Below are 24,621 nucleotides of genomic sequence, written 5' to 3' on the forward strand. Positions count from 1 at the left end.
TCCATCTATCCCCTCTGATAGATGTCTGGCATTATTCCTCCATCTATCCCCTCTGATAGATGTCTGGCATTATTCCTCCATCTATCCCCTCTGATAGATGGCATTATTCCTCCATCTATCCCCTCTGATAGATGGCATTATTCCTCCATCTATCCCCTCTGATAGATGGCATTATTCCTCCATCTATCCCCTCTGATAGATGGCATTATTCCTCCATTTATCCCCTCTGATAGATGGCATTATTCCTCCATCTATCCCCTCTGATAGATGGCATTATTCCCCTCTATCCCCTCTGATAGATGGCATTATTCCTCCATCTATCCCCTCTGATAGATGGCATTATTCCTCCATCTATCCCCTCTGATAGATGGCATTATTCCCCTCTATCCCCTCTGATAGATGGCATTATTCCTCCATCTATCCCCTCTGATAGATGGCATTATTCCTCCATTTATCCCCTCTGATAGATGGCATTATTCCTCCATCTATCCCCTCTGATAGATGTCTGGCATTATTCCTCCATTTATCCCCTCTGATAGATGGCATTATTCCTCCATCTGTCCCCTCTGATAGATGTCTGGCATTATTCCTCCATCTATCCCCTCTGATAGATGGCATTATTCCTCCATCTATCCCCTCTGATAGATGGCATTATTCCTCCATCTATCCCCTCTGATAGATGGCATTATTCCTCCATCTATCCCCTCTGATAGATGGCATTATTCCTCCATCTATCCCCTCTGATAGATGGCATTATTCCTCCATCTATCCCCTCTGATAGATGGCATTATTCCTCCATCTATCCCCTCTGATAGATGGCATTATTCCTCCATCTATCCCCTCTGATAGATGGCATTATTCCTCCATCTATCCCCTCTGATAGATGGCATTATTCCTCCTTCTATCCTCTGATAGATGGCATTATTCCTCCATCTGTCCCCTCTGATAGATGGCATTATTCCTCTATCTCCCCTCTGATAGATGGCATTATTCTCCATTCTATCCCCTCTGATAGATGGCATTATTCCTCCATCCCCTCTGATCCCTCTATCTGATAGATGGCATTATTCCTCCATCTATCCCCTCTGATAGATGGCATTATTCCTCCATCTATCCCCTCTGATAGATGGCATTATTCCTCCATCTATCCCCTCTGATAGATGGCATTATTCCTCCATCTATCCCCTCTGATAGATGGCATTATTCCTCCATCTATCCCCTCTGATAGATGGCATTATTCCCCTCTATCCCCTCTAATAGATGGCATTATTCCTCCATCTATCCCCTCTGATAGATGGCATTATTCCTCCATCTATCCCCTCTAATAGATGGCATTATTCATCCATCTATCCCCTCTAATAGATGGCATTATTCCTCCATTTATCCCCTCTGATAGATGGCATTATTCCTCCATCTATCCCCTCTGATAGATGTCTGGCATTATTCCTCCATCTATCCCCTCTGATAGATGTCTGGCATTATTCCTCCATCTATCCCCTCTGATAGATGGCATTATTCCTCCATCTATCCCCTCTGATAGATGGCATTATTCCTCCATCTATCCCCTCTGATAGATGGCATTATTCCTCCATCTATCCCCTCTGATAGATGGCATTATTCCTCTATCCCCTCTGATAGATGGCATTATTCCTCCATTCTATCCCCTCTGATAGATGGCATTATTCCTCCATCTATCCCCTCTGATAGATGGCATTATTCCTCCATCTATCCCCTCTGATAGATGGCATTATTCCTCCATCTATCCCCTCTGATAGATGTCTGCATTATTCCTCCATCTATCCCCTCTGATAGATGGCATTATTCCTCCATCTATCCCCTCTGATAGATGGCATTATTCCTCCATCTATCCCCTCTGATAGATGGCATTATTCCTCCATCTATCCCCTCTGATAGATGGCATTATTCCTCCATCTATCCCCTCTGATAGATGGCATTATTCCTCCATCTATCCCCTCTGATAGATGGCATTATTCCTCCATCTATCCCCTCTGATAGATGGCATTATTCCTCCATCTATCCCCTCTGATAGATGGCATTATTCCTCCATCTATCCCCTCTGATAGATGGCATTATTCCTCCATCTATCCCCTCTGATAGATGGCATTATTCCTCCATCTATCCCCTCTGATAGATGGCATTATTCCTCCATCTATCCCCTCTGATAGATGGCATTATTCCTCCATCTATCCCCTCTGATAGATGGCATTATTCCTCCATCTATCCCTCTGATAGATGGCATTATTCCTCCTTCTATCCCCTCTGATAGATGGCATTATTCCTCCATCTATCCCCTCTGATAGATGGCATTATTCCTCCATCTATCCCCTCTGATAGATGGCATTATTCCTCCATTCTATCCCCTCTGATAGATGGCATTATTCCTCCATCTATCCTCTGATAGATGGCATTATTCCTCCATCTGTCCCCTCTGATAGATGGCATTATTCCTCCATCTATCCCCTCTGATAGATGGCATTATTCCTCCATCTATCCCCTCTGATAGATGGCATTATTCCTCCATCTATCCCCTCTGATAGATGGCATTATTCCTCCATCTATCCCCTCTGATAGATGGCATTATTCCTCCATCTATCCCCTCTGATAGATGGCATTATTCCTCCATCTATCCCCTCTAATAGATGGCATTATTCCTCCATCTATCCCCTCTGATAGATGGCATTATTCCTCCATCTATCCCCTCTGATAGATGTTCATCCATCTATCCCCTCTAATAGATGGCATTATTCCTCCATTTATCCCCTCTGATAGATGGCATTATTCCTCCATCTATCCCCTCTGATAGATGTCTGCATTATTCCTCCATCTATCCCCTCTGATAGATGTCTGGCATTATTCCTCCATCTATCCCCTCTGATAGATGGCATTATTCCTCCATCTATCCCCTCTGATAGATGGCATTATTCCTCCATCTATCCCCTCTGATAGATGGCATTATTCCTCCATCTATCCTCTGATAGATGGCATTATTCCCCTCTATCCCCTCTATAGATGGCATTATTCCTCCTCTATCCCCTCTGATAGATGGCATTATTCCTCCATCTATCCCCTCTGATAGATGGCATTATTCCTCCATTTATCCCCTCTGATAGATGGCATTATTCCTCCATCTATCCCCTCTGATAGATGGCATTATTCCTCCATCTATCCCCTCTGATAGATGGCATTATTCCTCCATCTATCCCCTCTGATAGATGGCATTATTCCTCCATCTATCCCCTCTGATAGATGGCATTATTCCTCCATCTATCCTCTGATAGATGGCATTATTCCTCCATCTATCCCCTCTGATAGATGGCATTATTCCTCCATTTATCCCCTCTGATAGATGGCATTATTCCTCCATTTATCCCCTCTGATAGATGGCATTATTCCTCCATCTATCCCCTCTGATAGATGGCATTATTCCTCCATCTATCCCCTCTGATAGATGGCATTATTCCTCCATCTATCCCCTCTGATAGATGGCATTATTCCTCCATCTATCCCCTCTGATAGATGGCATTATTCCTCCTCTATCCCCTCTGATAGATGGCATTATTCCTCCATCTATCCCCTCTGATAGATGGCATTATTCCTCCTTCTGAATAGATGGCATTATTCATCCATCTATCCCCTCTGATAGATGGCATTATTCCTCCATTTATCCCCTCTGATAGATGGCATTATTCCTCCATCTATCCCCTCTGATAGATGTCTGGCATTATTCCTCCATCTATCCCTCTGATAGATGGCATTATTCCTCCATCTATCCCCTCTGATAGATGGCATTATTCCTCCATCTATCCCCTCTGATAGATGGCATTATTCCTCCATCTATCCTCTGATAGATGGCATTATTCCTCCATCTATCCCCTCTGATAGATGGCATTATTCCTCCATTTATCCCCTCTGATAGATGGCATTATTCCTCCATTTATCCCCTCTGATAGATGGCATTATTCCCCATCTATCCCCTCTGATAGATGGCATTATTCCTCCATCTATCCCCTCTGATAGATGGCATTATTCCTCCATCTATCCCCTCTGATAGATGGCATTATTCCCCTCTATCCCCTCTGATAGATGGCATTATTCCTCCATCTATCCCCTCTAATAGATGGCATTATTCCTCCATCTATCCCCTCTGATAGATGGCATTATTCCTCATTTATCCCCTCTGATAGATGGCATTATTCCCATCTATCCTCTGATAGATGTCTGGCATTATTCCTCCATCTATCCCCTCTGATAGATGGCATTATTCCTCCATCTATCCCCTCTGATAGATGGCATTATTCCTCCATCTATCCCCTCTGATAGATGGCATTATTCCTCCATCTATCCCCTCTGATAGATGGCATTATTCCTCCATCTATCCCCTCTGATAGATGGCATTATTCCTCCATTTATCCCCTCTGATAGATGGCATTATTCCTCCATTTATCCCCTCTGATAGATGGCATTATTCCTCCATCTATCCCCTCTGATAGATGGCATTATTCCTCCATCTATCCCCTCTGATAGATGGCATTATTCCTCCATCCTATCCCCTCTGATAGATGGCATTATTCCTCCATCTGATAGATGGCCCTCCATGATAGATGGCATTATTCCTCCTCTATCCCCTCTGATAGATGGCATTATTCCTCCTCTGATAGATGGCATTATTCCTCCATCTATCCCCTCTGATAGATGGCATTATTCCTCCATCCCCTCTGATAGATGGCATTATTCCTCCATCTATCCCCTCTGATAGATGGCATTATTCCTCCATTTATCCCCTCTGATAGATGGCATTATTCCTCCATCTATCCCTCTGATAGATGTCTGGCATTATTCCTCCATCTATCCCCTCTGATAGATGGGCATTATTCCTCCATCTATCCCCTCTGATAGATGGCATTATTCCTCCATCTATCCCCTCTGATAGATGGCATTATTCCTCCATCTATCATCTTATTCCTCCATCTATCCCCTCTGATAGATGGCATTATTCCTCCATTTATCCCCTCTGATAGATGGCATTATTCCTCCATTTATCCCCTCTGATAGATGGCATTATTCCCCTCTGATAGATGGCATTATTCCTCCATCTATCCCCTCTGATAGATGGCATTATTCCTCCATCTATCCCCTCTGATAGATGGCATTATTCCCCTCTATCCCCTCTGATAGATGGCATTATTCCTCCATCTATCCCCTCTGATAGATGGCATTATTCCTCCATCTATCCCCTCTAATAGATGGCATTATTCCTCCATTTATCCCCTCTGATAGATGGCATTATTCCTCCATCTATCCCCTCTGATAGATGTCTGGCATTATTCCTCCATCTATCCCCTCTGATAGATGGCATTATTCCTCCATCTATCCCCTCTGATAGATGGCATTATTCCTCCATCTATCCCCTCTGATAGATGGCATTATTCCTCCATCTATCCCCTCTGATAGATGGCATTATTCCTCCATCTATCCCCTCTGATAGATGGCATTATTCCTCCATTTATCCCCTCTAATAGATGGCATTATTCCTCCATCTATCCCCTCTGATAGATGGCATTATTCCTCCATCTATCCCCTCTGATAGATGGCATTATTCCTCCATCTATCCCCTCTGATAGATGGCATTATTCCTCCATCTATCCCCTCTGATAGATGGCATTATTCCCCTCTATCCCCTCTGATAGATGGCATTATTCCTCCATCTATCCCCTCTGATAGATGGCATTATTCCTCCATTTATCCCCTCTGATAGATGGCATTATTCCTCCATCTATCCCCTCTGATAGATGTCTGGCATTATTCCTCCATCTATCCCCTCTGATAGATGGCATTATTCCTCCATCTATCCCCTCTGATAGATGTCTGGCATTATTCCTCCATCTATCCTCTGATAGATGGCATTATTCCTCCATCTATCCCCTCTGATAGATGGCATTATTCCTCCATTTATCCCCTCTGATAGATGGCATTATTCCTCCATCTATCCCCTCTGATAGATGGCATTATTCCTCCATCTATCCCCTCTGATAGATGGCATTATTCCTCCATCTGTCCCCTCTGATAGATGGCATTATTCCTCCATCTATCCCCTCTGATAGATGGCATTATTCCTCCATCTATCCCCTGATAGATGGCATTATTCCTCCATCTATCCCCTCTGATAGATGGCATTATTCCTCCATTTATCCCCTCTGATAGATGGCATTATTCCTCCATCTATCCCCTCTGATAGATGGCATTATTCCTCCATCTATCCCCTCTGATAGATGGCATTATTCCTCCATCTGTCCCTCTGATAGATGGCATTATTCCTCCATCTATCCCCTCTGATAGATGGCATTATTCCTCCATCTATCCCCTCTGATAGATGTCTGCATTATTCCTCCATTTATCCCCTCTGATAGATGGCATTATTCCTCCATCTGTCCCCTCTGATAGATGGCATTATTCCTCCATCTATCCCCTCTGATAGATGGCATTATTCCTCCATCTATCCCCTCTGATAGATGGCATTATTCCTCCATCTATCCCTCTGATAGATGGCATTATTCCTCCATCTGTCCCTCTGATAGATGGCATTATTCCTCCATCTATCCCCTCTGATAGATGGCATTATTCCTCCATCTATCCCCTCTGATAGATGGCATTATTCCTCCATCTATCCCCTCTGATAGATGGCATTATTCCTCCATCTATCCCCTCTGATAGATGGCATTATTCCTCCATCTATCCCCTCTGATAGATGGCATTATTCCTCCATCTATCCTCTGATAGATGGCATTATTCCTCCATCTATCCCCTCTGATAGATGGCATTATTCCTCCATTTATCCCCTCTGATAGATGGCATTATTCCTCCATCTATCCCCTCTGATAGATGGCATTATTCCTCCATCTATCCCCTCTGATAGATGGCATTATTCCTCTATCTGTCCCCTCTGATAGATGGCATTATTCCTCCATCTATCCCCTCTGATAGATGGCATTATTCCTCCATCTATCCCTCTGATAGATGGCATTATTCCTCCATCTATCCCCTCTGATAGATGGCATTATTCCTCCATTTATCCCCTCTGATAGATGGCATTATTCCTCCATCTATCCTCTAGATGGCATTATTCCCCATCTCTCTGATAGATGGCATTATTCCTCCATCTATCCCCTCTGATAGATGGCATTATTCCTCCATCTATCCCCTCTGATAGATGGCATTATTCCTCCATCTATCCCCTCTGATAGATGGCATTATTCCTCCATCTATCCCCTCTGATAGATGGCATTATTCCTCCATTTATCCCCTCTGATAGATGGCATTATTCCTCTATCCCCTCTAATAGATGGCATTATTCCTCCATCTATCCCCTCTGATAGATGGCATTATTCCTCCATCTATCCCCTCTGATAGATGGCATTATTCCCATCTATCCCCTCTGATAGATGGCATTATTCCTCCATCTATCCCCTCTGATAGATGGCATTATTCATTATTCTGAAGATGGCATTATTCCTCCATCTATCCTCTGATAGATGGCATTATTCCTCCATCTATCCCCTCTGATAGATGGCATTATTCCTCCATTTATCCCCTCTGATAGATGGCATTATTCCTCCATCTATCCCCTCTGATAGATGGCATTATTCCTCCATCTATCCCCTCTGATAGATGGCATTATTCCTCCATCTATCCCCTCTGATAGATGGCATTATTCCTCCATCTATCCCCTCTGATAGATGGCATTATTCCTCCATCTATCCCCTCTGATAGATGGCATTATTCCTCCATCTATCCCCTCTGATAGATGGCATTATTCCTCTGTCCCCTCTGATAGATGGCATTATTCCTCCATCTATCCTCTGATAGATGGCATTATTCCTCCATCTATCCCCTCTGATAGATGGCATTATTCCTCCATCTATCCCCTCTGATAGATGGCATTATTCCTCCATCTATCCCCTCTGATAGATGGCATTATTCCTCCATCTATCCCTCTGATAGATGGCATTATTCCTCCATCTATCCCCTCTGATAGATGGCATTATTCCTCCATCTGTCCCTCTGATAGATGGCATTATTCCTCCATCTATCCCCTCTGATAGATGGCATTATTCCTCCATCTATCCCCTCTGATAGATGGCATTATTCCTCCATCTATCCCCTCTGATAGATGGCATTATTCCTCCATTTATCCCCTCTGATAGATGGCATTATTCCTCCATCTATCCCCTCTGATAGATGGCATTATTCCTCCATCTATCCCCTCTGATAGATGGCATTATTCCTCCATCTCCTCCATTATTCCCCTCTATCCCCTCTGATAGATGGCATTATTCCTCCATCTATCCCCTCTGATAGATGGCATTATTCCTCCATTTATCCCCTCTGATAGATGGCATTATTCCTCCATCTATCCCCTCTGATAGATGGCATTATTCCTCCATCTATCCCCTCTGATAGATGGCATTATTCCTCCATTTATCCCCTCTGATAGATGGCATTATTCCTCCATTTATCCCCTCTGATAGATGGCATTATTCCCCATCTATCCCCTCTGATAGATGGCATTATTCCTCCATCTATCCCCTCTGATAGATGGCATTATTCCTCCATCTATCCCCTCTGATAGATGGCATTATTCCCCCTCTATCCCCTCTGATAGATGGCATTATTCCTCCATCTATCCCCTCTGATAGATGGCATTATTCCTCCATTTATCCCCTCTGATAGATGGCATTATTCCTCCATCTATCCCCTCTGATAGATGTCTGCATTATTCCTCCATTTATCCCCTCTGATAGATGGCATTATTCCTCCATCTATCCCCTCTGATAGATGGCATTATTCCTCCATCTATCCCCTCTGATCATTATTCCTATCCCCTCTGATAGATGGCATTATTCCTCCATTTATCCCCTCTGATAGATGGCATTATTCCTCCATCTATCCCCTCTGATAGATGGCATTATTCCTCCATTTATCCCCTCTGATAGATGGCATTATTCCTCCATCATCCCCTCTGATAGATGGCATTATTCCTCCATCTATCCCCTCTGATAGATGGCATTATTCCTCCATCTATCCCCTCTGATAGATGGCATTATTCCTCCATCTATCCCCTCTGATAGATGGCATTATTCCTCCATCTATCCCCTCTGATAGATGTGGCATTATTCCTCCATTTATCCCCTCTGATAGATGGCATTATTCCTCCATCTATCCCCTCTGATAGATGTCTGCATTATTCCTCCATCTATCCCCTCTGATAGATGGCATTATTCCTCCATCTATCCCCTCTGATAGATGGCATTATTCCTCCATCTATCCCTCTGATAGATGGCATTATTCCTCCATCTATCCCCTCTGATAGATGGCATTATTCCTCCATCTATCCCCTCTGATAGATGGCATTATTCCTCCATCTATCCCCTCTGATAGATGGCATTATTCCTCCATCTATCCCCTCTGATAGATGGCATTATTCCTCCATTTATCCCCTCTGATAGATGGCATTATTCCTCCATTTATCCCCTCTGATAGATGGCATTATTCCCCATCTATCCCCTCTGATAGATGGCATTATTCCTCCATCTATCCTCTGATAGATGGCATTATTCCTCCATCTATCCCCTCTGATAGATGGCATTATTCCCCATCTATCCTCTGATAGATGGCATTATTCCTCCATCTATCCCCTCTGATAGATGGCATTATTCCTCCATTTATCCCCTCTGATAGATGGCATTATTCCTCCATCTATCCCCTCTGATAGATGTCTGGCATTATTCCTCCATTTATCCCCTCTGATAGATGGCATTATTCCTCCATCTGTCCCCTCTGATAGATGTCTGGCATTATTCCTCCATCTATCCCCTCTGATAGATGGCATTATTCCTCCATCTATCCCCTCTGATAGATGGCATTATTCCTCCATTTATCCCCTCTGATAGATGGCATTATTCCCATCTATCCCCTCTGATAGATGGCATTATTCCTCCATCTATCCCCTCTGATAGATGGCATTATTCCTCCATCTATCCCCTCTGATAGATGGCATTATTCCTCCATCTATCCCCTCTGATAGATGGCATTATTCCTCCATCTATCCCCTCTGATAGATGGCATTATTCCTCCATCTATCCCCTCTGATAGATGGCATTATTCCTCCATCTATCCCCTCTGATAGATGGCATTATTCCTCCATCTATCCCCTCTGATCCCCATCTATCCCCTCTGATAGATGGCATTATTCCTCCATCTATCCCCTCTGATAGATGGCATTATTCCTCCATCTATCCCCTCTGATAGATGGCATTATTCCTCCATCTATCCCCTCTGATAGATGGCATTATTCCTCCATTTATCCCCTCTGATAGATGGCATTATTCCTCCATCTATCCCCTCTGATAGATGTCTGGCATTATTCCTCCATCTATCCCCTCTGATAGATGGCATTATTCCTCCATCTATCCCCTCTGATAGATGGCATTATTCCTCCATCTATCCCCTCTGATAGATGGCATTATTCCTCCATCTATCCCCTCTGATAGATGGCATTATTCCTCCATCTATCCCCTCTGATAGATGGCATTATTCCTCCATCTATCCTCTGATAGATGGCATTATTCCTCCATCTATCCCCTCTGATAGATGGCATTATTCCTCCATCTATCCCCTCTGATAGATGGCATTATTCCTCCATCTATCCCCTCTGATAGATGGCATTATTCCTCCATTTATCCCCTCTGATAGATGGCATTATTCCTCCATCTATCCCCTCTGATAGATGGCATTATTCCTCCATCTATCCCCTCTGATAGATGGCATTATTCCTCCATCTATCCCCTCTGATAGATGGCATTATTCCTCCATCTATCCCCTCTGATAGATGGCATTATTCCTCCATCTATCCCCTCTGATAGATGGCATTATTCCTCCATTTGTCCCCTCTGATAGATGGCATTATTCCTCCATCTATCCCCTCTGATAGATGGCATTATTCCTCCATCTATCCCCTCTGATAGATGGCATTATTCTCCATTTATCCCCTCTGATAGATGGCATTATTCCTCCATTTATCCCCTCTGATAGATGGCATTATTCCCCATCTATCCCCTCTGATAGATGGCATTATTCCTCCATCTATCCCCTCTGATAGATGGCATTATTCCTCCATCTATCCCCTCTGATAGATGGCATTATTCCCTCTATCCCCTCTGATAGATGGCATTATTCCTCCATCTATCCCCTGATAGATGGCATTATTCCTCAATTTATCCCCTCTGATAGATGGCATTATTCCTCCATCTATCCCCTCTGATCTGGCATTATTCCTCCATTTATCCCCTCTGATAGATGGCATTATTCCTCCATCTGTCCCCTCTGATAGATGGCATTATTCCTCCATCTATCCCCTCTGATTCCTCCATCTATCCCTCTGATAGATGGCATTATTCCTCCATTTATCCCCTCTGATAGATGGCATTATTCCTCCATCTATCCCTCTGATAGATGGCATTATTCCTCCATCTATCCCTCTGATAGATGGCATTATTCCTCCATCTATCCCCTCTGATAGATGGCATTATTCCTCCATCTATCCCTCTGATAGATGGCATTATTCTCCATCTATCCCCTCTGATAGATGGCATTATTCCTCCATCTATCCCCTCTGATAGATGGCATTATTCCTCCATCTATCCCCTCTGATAGATGGCATTATTCCTCCATCTATCCCCTCTGATAGATGGCATTATTCCTCCATCTATCCCCTCTGATAGATGGCATTATTCCTCCATCTATCCCTCTGATAGATGGCATTATTCTCCATCTATCCCCTGATAGATGGCATTATTCCTCCATCTATCCCCTCTGATAGATGTCTGGCATTATTCCTCCATCTATCCCCTCTGATAGATGGCATTATTCCTCCATCTATCCCTCTGATAGATGGCATTATTCCTCCATCTATCCCCTCTGATAGATGGCATTATTCCTCCATCTATCCCCTCTGATAGATGGCATTATTCCTCTGATAGATGGCATTATTCCTCCATTTATCCCCTCTGATGGCATTATTCCTCCATCTATCCTCTGATAGATGGCATTATTCCTCCATTTATCCCCTCTATAGATGGCATTATTCCTCCCCCTCTGATAGATGGCATTATTCCTCCATCCCCTCTGATAGATGGATAGATGGCATTATTCCTCCATCTATCCCCTCTGATAGATGGCATTATTCCTCCATCTATCCCCTCTGATAGATGGCATTATTCCTCCATCTATCCCCTCTGATAGATGGCATTATTCCTCCATTATTCCTTATTCCATCTATCCCCTCTGATAGATGGCATTATTCCTCCATCTATCCCCTCTGATAGATGGCATTATTCCTCATCTATTCCTCCATCTGATAGATGGCATTATTCCTCCATCTATCCCCTCTTATTCCTAGATGATAGATGGCATTATTCCTCCATCTATCCCCTCTGATAGATGGCATTATTCCTCCATCTATCCCCTCTGATAGATGGCATTATTCCTCCATTTATCCCCTCTGATAGATGGCATTATTCCTCCATCTATCCCCTCTGATAGATGGCATTATTCCTCCATCTATCCCCTCTGATAGATGGCATTATTCCTCCATCTATCCCCTCTGATAGATGGCATTATTCCTCCATCTATCCCTCTGATAGATGGCATTATTCCTCCATCTATCCCCTCTGATAGATGGCATTATTCCTCCATCTATCCCCTCTGATAGATGGCATTATTCCTCCATCTGTCCCTCTGATAGATGGCATTATTCCTCCATCTATCCTCTGATAGATGGCATTATTCCTCCATCTATCCCCTCTGATAGATGGCATTATTCCTCTATCTGTCCCCTCTGATAGATGGCATTATTCCTCCATCTATCCCCTCTGATAGATGGCATTATTCCTCCATCTATCCCCTCTGATAGATGTCTGGCATTATTCCTCCATTTATCCCCTCTGATAGATGGCATTATTCCTCCATCTGTCCCCCATCTGATAGATGTCTGCATTATTCCTCCATCTATCCCCTCTGATAGATGGCATTATTCCTCCATCTATCCCCTCTGATAGATGGCATTATTCCTCCATCTATCCCCTCTGATAGATGGCATTATTCCCCATCTATCCCCTCTGATAGATGGCATTATTCCTCCATCTATCCCCTCTGATAGATGGCATTATTCCTCCATCTGTACCCTCTGATAGATGGCATTATTCCTCCATCTATCCCCTCTGATAGATGGCATTATTCCTCCATCTATCCCCTCTGATAGATGGCATTATTCCTCCATCTATCCCCTCTGATAGATGGCATTATTCCTCCATTATCCCTCTGATAGATGGCATTATTCCTCCATTTATCCTCTGATAGATGGCATTATTCCTCCATCTATCCCCTCTGATAGATGGCATTATTCCTCCATCTATCCCCTCTGATAGATGGCATTATTCCTCCATCTATCCCCTCTGATAGATGGCATTATTCCTCCATCTATCCCCTCTGATAGATGTCTGGCATTATTCCTCCATTTATCCCCTCTGATAGATGGCATTATTCCTCCATCTGTCCCCTCTGATAGATGTCTGGCATTATTCCTCCATCTATCCCCTCTGATAGATGGCATTATTCCTCCATCTATCCCCTCTGATAGATGGCATTATTCCTCCATCTGTCCCCTCTGATAGATGGCATTATTCCTCCATCTATCCCCTCTGATAGATGGCATTATTCCTCCATCTATCCCCTCTGATAGATGGCATTATTCCTCCATCTATCCCCTCTGATAGATGGCATTATTCCTCCATCTATCCCCTCTGATAGATGGCATTATTCCTCCATTTATCCCCTCTGATAGATGGCATTATTCCTCCATCTATCCCCTCTGATAGATGGCATTATTCCTCCATCTATCCCCTCTGATAGATGGCATTATTCCTCCATCTATCCCCTCTGATAGATGGCATTATTCCTCCATCTATCCCCTCTGATAGATGGCATTATTCCTCCCCCTCTGATAGATGGCTTATTCCCATCTATCCCCTCTGATAGATGGCATTATTCCTCCATCTATCCCCTCTGATAGATGGCATTATTCCTCCATCTATCCCCTCTGATAGATGGCATTATTCTCCATCTATCCCTCTGATAGATGGCATTATTCCTCCATCTATCCCCTCTGATAGATGGCATTATTCCTCCATCTATCCCCTCTGATAGATGTCTGCATTATTCCTCCATCTATCCCCTCTGATAGATGGCATTATTCCTCCATCTATCCCCTCTGATAGATGGCATTATTCCTCCATCTATCCCTCTGATAGATGGCATTATTCCTCCATCTGATAGATGGCATTATTCCTCCATCTATCCCTCTGATAGATGGCATTATTCCTCCATCTATCCCCTCTGATAGATGGCATTATTCCTCCATTTATCCCCTCTGATAGATGGCATTATTCCTCCATCTATCCCCTCTGATAGATGGCATTATTCCTCCATCTATCCCCTCTGATAGATGGCATTATTCCTCCATCTATCCCCTCTGATAGATGGCATTATTCCTCCATCTATCCCCTCTGATAGATGGCATTATTCCTCCATCTATCCCCTCTGATAGATGGCATTATTCCTCCATCTATCCCCTCTGATAGATGGCATTATTCCTCCATCTATCCCTCTGATAGATGGCATTATTCCTCCATCTATCCCTCTGATAGATGGCATTATTCCTCCATCTATCCCCTCTGATAGATGGCATTATTCTCCATCTGTCCCCTCTGATAGATGGCATTATTCCTCCTTCTCTGATCATTATTCCCTCTGATAGATGGCATTATTCCTCTCCTATCCTCTGATAGATGGCATTATTCCTCCATCTCCCTCTGATAGATGGCATTATTCCTCCTTCTATCCCCTCTGATAGATGGCATTATTCCTCCATCTGTCCCCTCTGATAGATGGCATTATTCCTCTATCTGTCCCCTCTGATAGATGGCATTATTCCTCCATCTATCCCCTCTGATAGATGGCATTATTCCTCCATCTATCCCCTCTGATAGATGGCATTATTCCTCCATCTATCCCCTCTGATAGATGGCATTATTCCTCCTTCTATCCCCTCTGATAGATGGCATTATTCCTCCTTCTATCCCCTCTGATAGATGGCATTATTCCTCCTTCTATCCCCTCTGATAGATGGCATTATTCCTCCTTCTATCCTCTGATAGATGGCATTATTCCTCCTTCTATCCCCTCTGATAGATGGCATTATTCCTCCTTCTGTCCCCTCTGATAGATGGCATTATTCCTCCATCTGTCCCTCTGATAGATGGCATTATTCCTCTATCCCCTCTGATAGATGGCATTATTCCTCCTTCTATCCCCTCTGATAGATGGCATTATTCCTCCTTCTATCCCCTCTGATAGATGGCATTATTCCTCCTCTATCCCCTCTGATAGATGGCATTATTCCTCCATAGATGGCATTATTCCTCTCTGTCCCCTCTGATAGATGGCATTATTCCTCCTTCTGTCCCCTCTGATAGATGGCATTATTCCTCCATCTATCCCCTCTGATAGATGGCATTATTCCTCCATCTATCCCCTCTGATAGATGGCATTATTCCTCCATCTATCCCCTCTGATAGATGGCATTATTCCTCCATCTATCCCCTCTGATAGATGGCATTATTCCTCCATCTATCCCCTCTGATAGATGGCATTATTCCTCCATTTATCCCCTCTGATAGATGGCATTATTCCTCCATCTATCCCCTCTGATAGATGGCATTATTCCTCCATTTATCCCCTCTGATAGATTCTGGCATTATTCCTCCATCTATCCCCTCTGATAGATGGCATTATTCCTCCATCTATCCCCTCTGATAGATGGCATTATTCCTCCATCTATCATTATTCCTCCATCTATCCCCTCTGATAGATGGCATTATTCCTCCATCTATCCCCTCTGATAGATGGCATTATTCCTCCATCTATCCCCTCTGATAGATGGCATTATTCCTCCATCTATCCCCTCTGATAGATGGCATTATTCCTCCATCTATCCCCTCTGATAGATGGCATTATTCCTCCATCTGTCCCCTCTGATAGATGGCATTATTCCTCCATCTATCCCCTCTGATAGATGGCATTATTCCTCCATCTATCCCCTCTGATAGATGGCATTATTCCTCCATCTATCCTCTGATAGATGGCATTATTCCTCCATCTATCCCCTCTGATAGATGGCATTATTCCTCCATCTGTCCCCTCTGATAGATGGCATTATTCCTCCATCTATCCCCTCTGATAGATGGCATTATTCCTCCATCTATCCCCTCTGATAGATGGCATTATTCCTCCATCTATCCCCTCTGATAGATGGCATTATTCCTCCATCTATCCCCTCTGATAGATGGCATTATTCCTCCATCTATCCCCTCTGATAGATGGCATTATTCCTCCATTTATCCCCTCTGATAGATGGCATTATTCCTCCATCTATCCCTCTGATAGATGGCATTATTCCTCCATCTATCCCCTCTGATAGATGGCATTATTCCTCCATCTATCCCCTCTGATAGATGGCATTATTCCTCCATCTATCCCCTCTGATAGATGGCATTATTCCCCATCTATCCCCTCTGATAGATGGCATTATTCCTCCATCTATCCCCTCTGATAGATGGCATTATTCCTCCATCTATCCCCTCTGATAGATGCATTATTCCTCCATCTATCCCCTCTGATAGATGGCATTATTCCTCCATCTATCCCCTCTGATAGATGGCATTATTCCTCCATCTATCCCCTCTGATAGATGGCATTATTCCTCCATCTATCCCCTCTGATAGATGGCATTATTCCTCCATCTATCCCCTCTGATAGATGGCATTATTCCTCCATCTATCCCCTCTGATAGATGGCATTATTCCTCCATCTATCCTCTGATAGATGGCATTATTCCTCCATCTATCCCCTCTGATAGATGGCATTATTCCTCTATCTGTCCCCTCTGATAGATGGCATTATTCCTCCTTCTATCCCCTCTGATAGATGGCATTATTCCTCCTTCTATCCCCTCTGATAGATGGCATTATTCCTCCATCTATCCCCTCTGATAGATGGCATTATTCCTCCATTTATCCCCTCTGATAGATGGCATTATTCCTCCATCTGTCCCCTCTGATAGATGGCATTATTCCTCCATCTATCCCCTCTGATAGATGGCATTATTCCTCCATCTATCCCTCTGATAGATGGCATTATTCCTCCATTTATCCCCTCTGATAGATGGCATTATTCCTCTATCTGTCCCCTCTGATAGATGGCATTATTCCTCCATCTATCCCTCTGATAGATGGCATTATTCCTCCTTCTATCCCCTCTGATAGATGGCATTATTCCTCCATCTATCCCCTCTGATAGATGGCATTATTCCTCCATCTATCCCCTCTGATAGATGGCATTATTCCTCCATCTATCCCCTCTGATAGATGGCATTATTCCTCCTTCTATCCCCTCTGATAGATGGCATTATTCCTCCATCTATCCCCTCTGATAGATGGCATTATTCCTCCATCTATCCCCTCTGATAGATGGCATTATTCCTCCATTTATCCCCTCTGATAGATGGCATTATTCCTCCATCTATCCCCTCTGATAGATGGCATTATTCCTCCATCTATCCCTCTGATAGATGGCATTATTCCTCCATTCCTCTGATAGATGGCATTATTCCTCCTTCTATCCCCTCTGATAGATGGCATTATTCCTCCTTCTATCCCCTCTGATAGATGGCATTATTCCTCCATCTATCCCCTCTGATAGATGGCATTATTCCTCCATCTGTCCCCTCTGATAGATGGCATTATTCCTCTATCTATCCCTCTGATAGATGGCATTATTCCTCCATCTATCCCCTCTGATAGATGGCATTATTCCTCCTTTATCCCCTCTGATAGATGGCATTATTCCTCCATCTGTCCCCTCTGATAGATGGCATTATTCCTCCATCTATCCCCTCTGATAGATGGCATTATTCCTCCATCTATCCCCTCTGATAGATGGCATTATTCCTCCATCTATCCCCTCTGATAGATGGCATTATTCCTCCATCTATCCCCTCTGATAGATGGCATTATTCCTCCATCTTATCCCCTCTGATAGATGGCATTATTCCTCCATCTATCCCCTCTGATAGATGGCATTATTCCTCCATCTATCCCCTCTGATAGATGGCATTATTCCTCCATCTATCCCCTCTGATAGATGGCATTATTCCTCCATCTATCCCCTCTGATAGATGGCATTATTCCTCCATCTATCCCCTCTGATAGATGGCATTATTCCTCCATCTATCCCCTCTGATAGATGGCATTATTCCTCCATCTATCCCCTCTGATAGATGGCATTATTCCTCCATCTATCCCCTCTGATAGATGGCATTATTCCTCCATCTATCCCCTCTGATAGATGGCATTATTCCTCCATCTATCCCCTCTGATAGATGTCTGCTTATTCCTCCATCTATCCCCTCTGATAGATGGCATTATTCCTCCATCTATCCCCTCTGATAGATGTGCATTATTCCTCCATTTATCCCCTCTGATAGATGGCATTATTCCTCCATCTATCCCCTCTGATAGATGGCATTATTCCTCCATCTATCCCCTCTGATAGATGGCATTATTCCTCCATCTATCCCTCTGATAGATGGCATTATTCCTCCATCTATCCCCTCTGATAGATGGCATTATTCCTCCATCTATCCCCTCTGATAGATGGCATTATTCCTCCATCTATCCCCTCTGATAGATGGCATTATTCCTCCATTTATCCCCTGATAGATGGCATTATTCCTCCATCTATCCCCTCTGATAGATGGCATTATTCCTCTATCTGTCCCCTCTGATAGATGGCATTATTCCTCCATCTATCCCCTCTGATAGATGGCATTATTCCTCCATCTATCCCCTCTGATAGATGGCATTATTCCTCCATTTATCCCCTCTGATAGATGGCATTATTCCTCCATCTATCCCCTCTGATAGATGGCATTATTCCTCCATCTATCCCCTCTGATAGATGGCATTATTCCTCCATCTATCCCCTCTGATAGATGGCATTATTCCTCCATCTATCCCTCTGATAGATGGCATTATTCCTCCATCTATCCCCTCTGATAGATGGCATTATTCCTCCATCTATCCCCTCTGATAGATGGCATTATTCCTCCATCTATCCCCTCTGATAGATGGCATTATTCCTCCATCTATCCCCTCTGATAGATGGCATTATTCCTCCTTCTATCCCTCTGATGATGGCATTATTCTCCATCTATCCCCTCTGATAGATGGCATTATTCCTCCATCTGTCCCTCTGATAGATGGCATTATTCCTCCTTCTATCCCCTCTGATAGATGGCATTATTCCTCCATCTATCCCTCTGATAGATGGCATTATTCCTCCATTTATCCCCTCTGATAGATGGCATTATTCCTCCATCTATCCCCTCTGATAGATGGCATTATTCCTCCATCTATCCCCTCTGATAGATGGCATTATTCCTCCATCTGTCCCCTCTGATAGATGGCATTATTCCTCCATCTATCCCCTCTGATAGATGGCATTATTCCTCCATCTATCCCCTCTGATAGATGGCATTATTCCTCCATCTATCCCCTCTGATAGATGGCATTATTCCTCCATTTATCCCCTCTGATAGATGGCATTATTCCTCCATCTATCCCCTCTGATAGATGGCATTATTCCTCCATCTGTCCCTCTGATAGATGGCATTATTCCTCCATCTATCCCCTCTGATAGATGGCATTATTCCTCCATCTATCCCCTCTGATAGATGGCATTATTCCTCCATCTATCCCCTCTGATAGATGGCATTATTCCTCCATCTATCCCCTCTGATAGATGGCATTATTCCTCCATCTGTCCCCTCTGATAGATGGCATTATTCCTCATCTATCCCCCCTCTGATAGATGGCATTATTCCTCCATCTATCCCCTCTGATAGATGGCATTATTCCTCCATCTATCCCCTCTGATAGATGGCATTATTCCTCCATCTATCCCCTCTGATAGATGGCATTATTCCTCCATCTATCCCCTCTGATAGATGGCATTATTCCTCCATCTATCCCCTCTGATAGATGGCATTATTCCTCCATCTATCCCCTCTGATAGATGGCATTATTCCTCCATCTATCCCCTCTGATAGATGGCATTATTCCCTTCTATCCTCTGATAGATGGCATTATTCCTCCATCTATCCCCTCTGATAGATGGCATTATTCCTCCATCTATCCCCTCTGATAGATGGCATTATTCCTCCATCTATCCCCTCTGATAGATGGCATTATTCCTCCATCTATCCCCTCTGATAGATGGCATTATTCCTCCATCTATCCCCTCTGATAGATGGCATTATTCCTCCATCTATCCCCTCTGATAGATGGCATTATTCCTCCATCTATCCCTCTGATAGATGGCATTATTCCTCCATCTATCCCCTCTGATAGATGGCATTATTCCTCCATCTATCCCCTCTGATAGATGGCATTATTCCTCCATCTATCCCCTCTGATAGATGTCTGCATTATTCCTCCATCTATCCCCTCTGATAGATGGCATTATTCCTCCATCTATCCCCTCTGATAGATGTCTGCATTATTCCTCCATCTATCCCCTCTGATAGATGGCATTATTCCTCCATCTATCCCCTCTGATAGATGGCATTATTCCTCCATTTATCCCCTCTGATAGATGGCATTATTCCTCCATCTATCCCCTCTGATAGATGGCATTATTCCTCCATCTATCCCCTCTGATAGATGGCATTATTCCTCCATCTATCCTCTGATAGATGGCATTATTCCTCCATCTATCCCCCTCTGATAGATGGCATTATTCCTCCATCTATCCCCTCTGATAGATGGCATTATTCCTCCATCTATCCTCTGATAGATGGCATTATTCCTCCATCTATCCCCTCTGATAGATGGCATTATTCCTCCATCTATCCCCTCTGATAGATGGCATTATTCCTCCATCTATCCCTCTGATAGATGGCATTATTCCTCCATCTATCCCCTCTGATAGATGGCATTATTCCTCCATCTATCCCCTCTGATAGATGGCATTATTCCTCCATCTATCCCCTCTGATAGATGGCATTATTCCTCCATCTATCCCCTCTGATAGATGGCATTATTCCTCCATTTATCCCCTCTGATAGATGGCATTATTCCTCCATCTATCCCCTCTGATAGATGGCATTATTCCTCCATCTATCCCCTCTGATAGATGGCATTATTCCTCTATCTGTCCCCTCTGATAGATGGCATTATTCCTCCATCTATCCCCTCTGATAGATGGCATTATTCCTCCATCTATCCCCTCTGATAGATGGCATTATTCCTCCATCTATCCCTCTGATAGATGGCATTATTCCTCCATTTATCCCCTCTGATAGATGGCATCTATCCCCTCTGATAGATGGCATTATTCTCCATCTATCCCCTCTGATAGATGGCATTATTCCTCTATCTGTCCCCTCTGATAGATGGCATTATTCCTCCATCTATCCCCTCTGATAGATGGCATTATTCCTCCATCTATCCCCTCTGATAGATGTCTGGCATTATTCCTCCATTTATCCCCTCTGATAGATGGCATTATTCCTCCATCTGTCCCCTCTGATAGATGTCTGGCATTATTCCTCCATCTATCCCCTCTGATAGATGGCATTATTCCTCCATCTATCCCCTCTGATAGATGGCATTATTCCTCCATTTATCCCCTCTGATAGATGGCATTATTCCCATCTATCCCCTCTGATAGATGGCATTATTCCTCCATCTATCCCCTCTGATAGATGGCATTATTCCTCCATCTATCCCCTCTGATAGATGGCATTATTCCTCCATCTATCCCCTCTGATAGATGGCATTATTCCTCCATCTATCCCCTCTGATAGATGGCATTATTCCTCCATCTATCCCCTCTGATAGATGGCATTATTCCTCCATCTATCCCCTCTGATAGATGGCATTATTCCTCCATCTATCCCCTCTGATAGATGGCATTATTCCTCCATCTATCCCCTCTGATAGATGGCATTATTCCTCCATCTATCCCCTCTGATAGATGGCATTATTCCTCCATCTATCCCCTCTGATAGATGGCATTATTCCTCCATCTATCCCCTCTGATAGATGGCATTATTCCTCTATCTGTCCCCTCTGATAGATGGCATTATTCCTCTATCTGTCCCCTCTGATAGATGGCATTATTCCTCCTTCTATCCCCTCTGATAGATGGCATTATTCCTCCTTCTATCCCCTCTGATAGATGGCATTATTCCTCCATCTATCCCCTCTGATAGATGGCATTATTCCTCTATCTGTCCCCTCTGATAGATGGCATTATTCCTCCATCTATCCCCTCTGATAGATGGCATTATTCCTCCTTCTATCCCCTCTGATAGATGGCATTATTCCTCCTTCTATCCCCTCTGATAGATGGCATTATTCCTCCTTCTATCCCCTCTGATAGATGGCATTATTCCTCTATCTGTCCCCTCTGATAGATGGCATTATTCCTCTATCTGTCCCCTCTGATAGATGGCATTATTCCTCCTTCTATCCCCTCTGATAGATGGCATTATTCCTCCTTCTATCCCCTCTGATAGATGGCATTATTCCTCTATCTGTCCCCTCTGATAGATGGCATTATTCCTCTATCTGTCCCCTCTGATAGATGGCATTATTCCTCCTTCTATCCCCTCTGATAGATGGCATTATTCCTCCTTCTATCCCCTCTGATAGATGGCATTATTCCTCTATCTGTCCCCTCTGATAGATGGCATTATTCCTCTATCTGTCCCCTCTGATAGATGGCATTATTCCTCCTTCTATCCCCTCTGATAGATGGCATTATTCCTCCTCTATCCCCTCTGATAGATGGCATTATTCCTCTATCTGTCCCCTCTGATAGATGGCATTATTCCTCCATCTATCCCCTCTGATAGATGGCATTATTCCTCCATCTATCCGCTCTGACAGATTACATTATTCCTCCATCTATCCCCTCTGATAGATGGCATTATTCCTCCTTCTATCCCCTCTAATAGATGGCATTATTCCTCCATCTATCCCCTCTGATAGATGGCATTATTCCTCCATCTATCCCCTCTGATAGATGGCATTATTCCTCCATCTATCCCCTCTGATAGATGGCATTATTCCTCCATCTATCCCCTCTGATAGATGGCATTATTCCTCCATCTATCCCCTCTGATAGATGGCATTATTCCTCCATCTATCCCCTCTGATAGATGGCATTATTCCTCCATCTATCCCCTCTGATAGATGGCATTATTCCTCCATCTATCCCTCTGATAGATGGCATTATTCCTCCATCTATCCCCTCTGATAGATGGCATTATTCCTCCATCTATCCCCTCTGATAGATGGCATTATTCCTCCATCTATCCCCTCTGATAGATGGCATTATTCCTCCATCTATCCCCTCTGATAGATGGCATTATTCCTCCATTTATCCCCTCTGATAGATGGCATTATTCCTCCATCTATCCTCTGATAGATGGCATTATTCCTCCATCTATCCCCTCTGATAGATGGCATTATTCCTCCATCTGTCCCCTCTGATAGATGGCATTATTCCTCCATCTATCCCCTCTGATAGATGGCATTATCCCTCCATCTATCCCCTCTGATAGATGTCTGCATTATTCCTCCATCTATCCCCTCTGATAGATGGCATTATTCCTCCATCTATCCCCTCTGATAGATGGCATTATTCCTCCATCTATCCCCTCTGATAGATGGCATTATTCCTCCATCTATCCCCTCTGATAGATGGCATTATTCCTCCATCTATCCCCTCTGATAGATGGCATTATTCCTCCATCTATCCCCTCTGATAGATGGCATTATTCCTCCATCTATCCCCTCTGATAGATGGCATTATTCCTCCATCTATCCCTCTGATAGATGGCATTATTCCTCCATCTATCCCCTGATAGATGTTATTCTGATAGATGCATTATTCCTCCATCTATCCCCTCTGATAGATGGCATTATTCCTCCATCTATCCCCTCTGATAGATGGCATTATTCCCATTTATCCCCTCTGATAGATGGCATTATTCCTCCATCTATCCCCTCTGATAGATGGCATTATTCCTCCATCTATCCCCTCTGATAGATGGCATTATTCCTCCATCTATCCCCTCTGATAGATGGCATTATTCCTCCATCTATCCTCTGATAGATGGCATTATTCCTCCATCTATCCCCTCTGATAGATGGCATTATTCCTCCATTTATCCCCTCTGATAGATGGCATTATTCCTCCATCTATCCCCTCTGATAGATGGCATTATTCCTCCATCTATCCCCTCTGATAGATGGCATTATTCCTCTATCTGTCCCCTCTGATAGATGGCATTATTCCTCCATCTATCCCCTCTGATAGATGGCATTAATCCTCCATCTATCCCCTCTGATAGATGTCTGG

This window comes from Oncorhynchus nerka, linkage group LG2 (genome assembly GCF_034236695.1).
Source record: "Oncorhynchus nerka isolate Pitt River linkage group LG2, Oner_Uvic_2.0, whole genome shotgun sequence".
In the NCBI taxonomy this organism is placed as follows: domain Eukaryota; kingdom Metazoa; phylum Chordata; class Actinopteri; order Salmoniformes; family Salmonidae; genus Oncorhynchus; species Oncorhynchus nerka.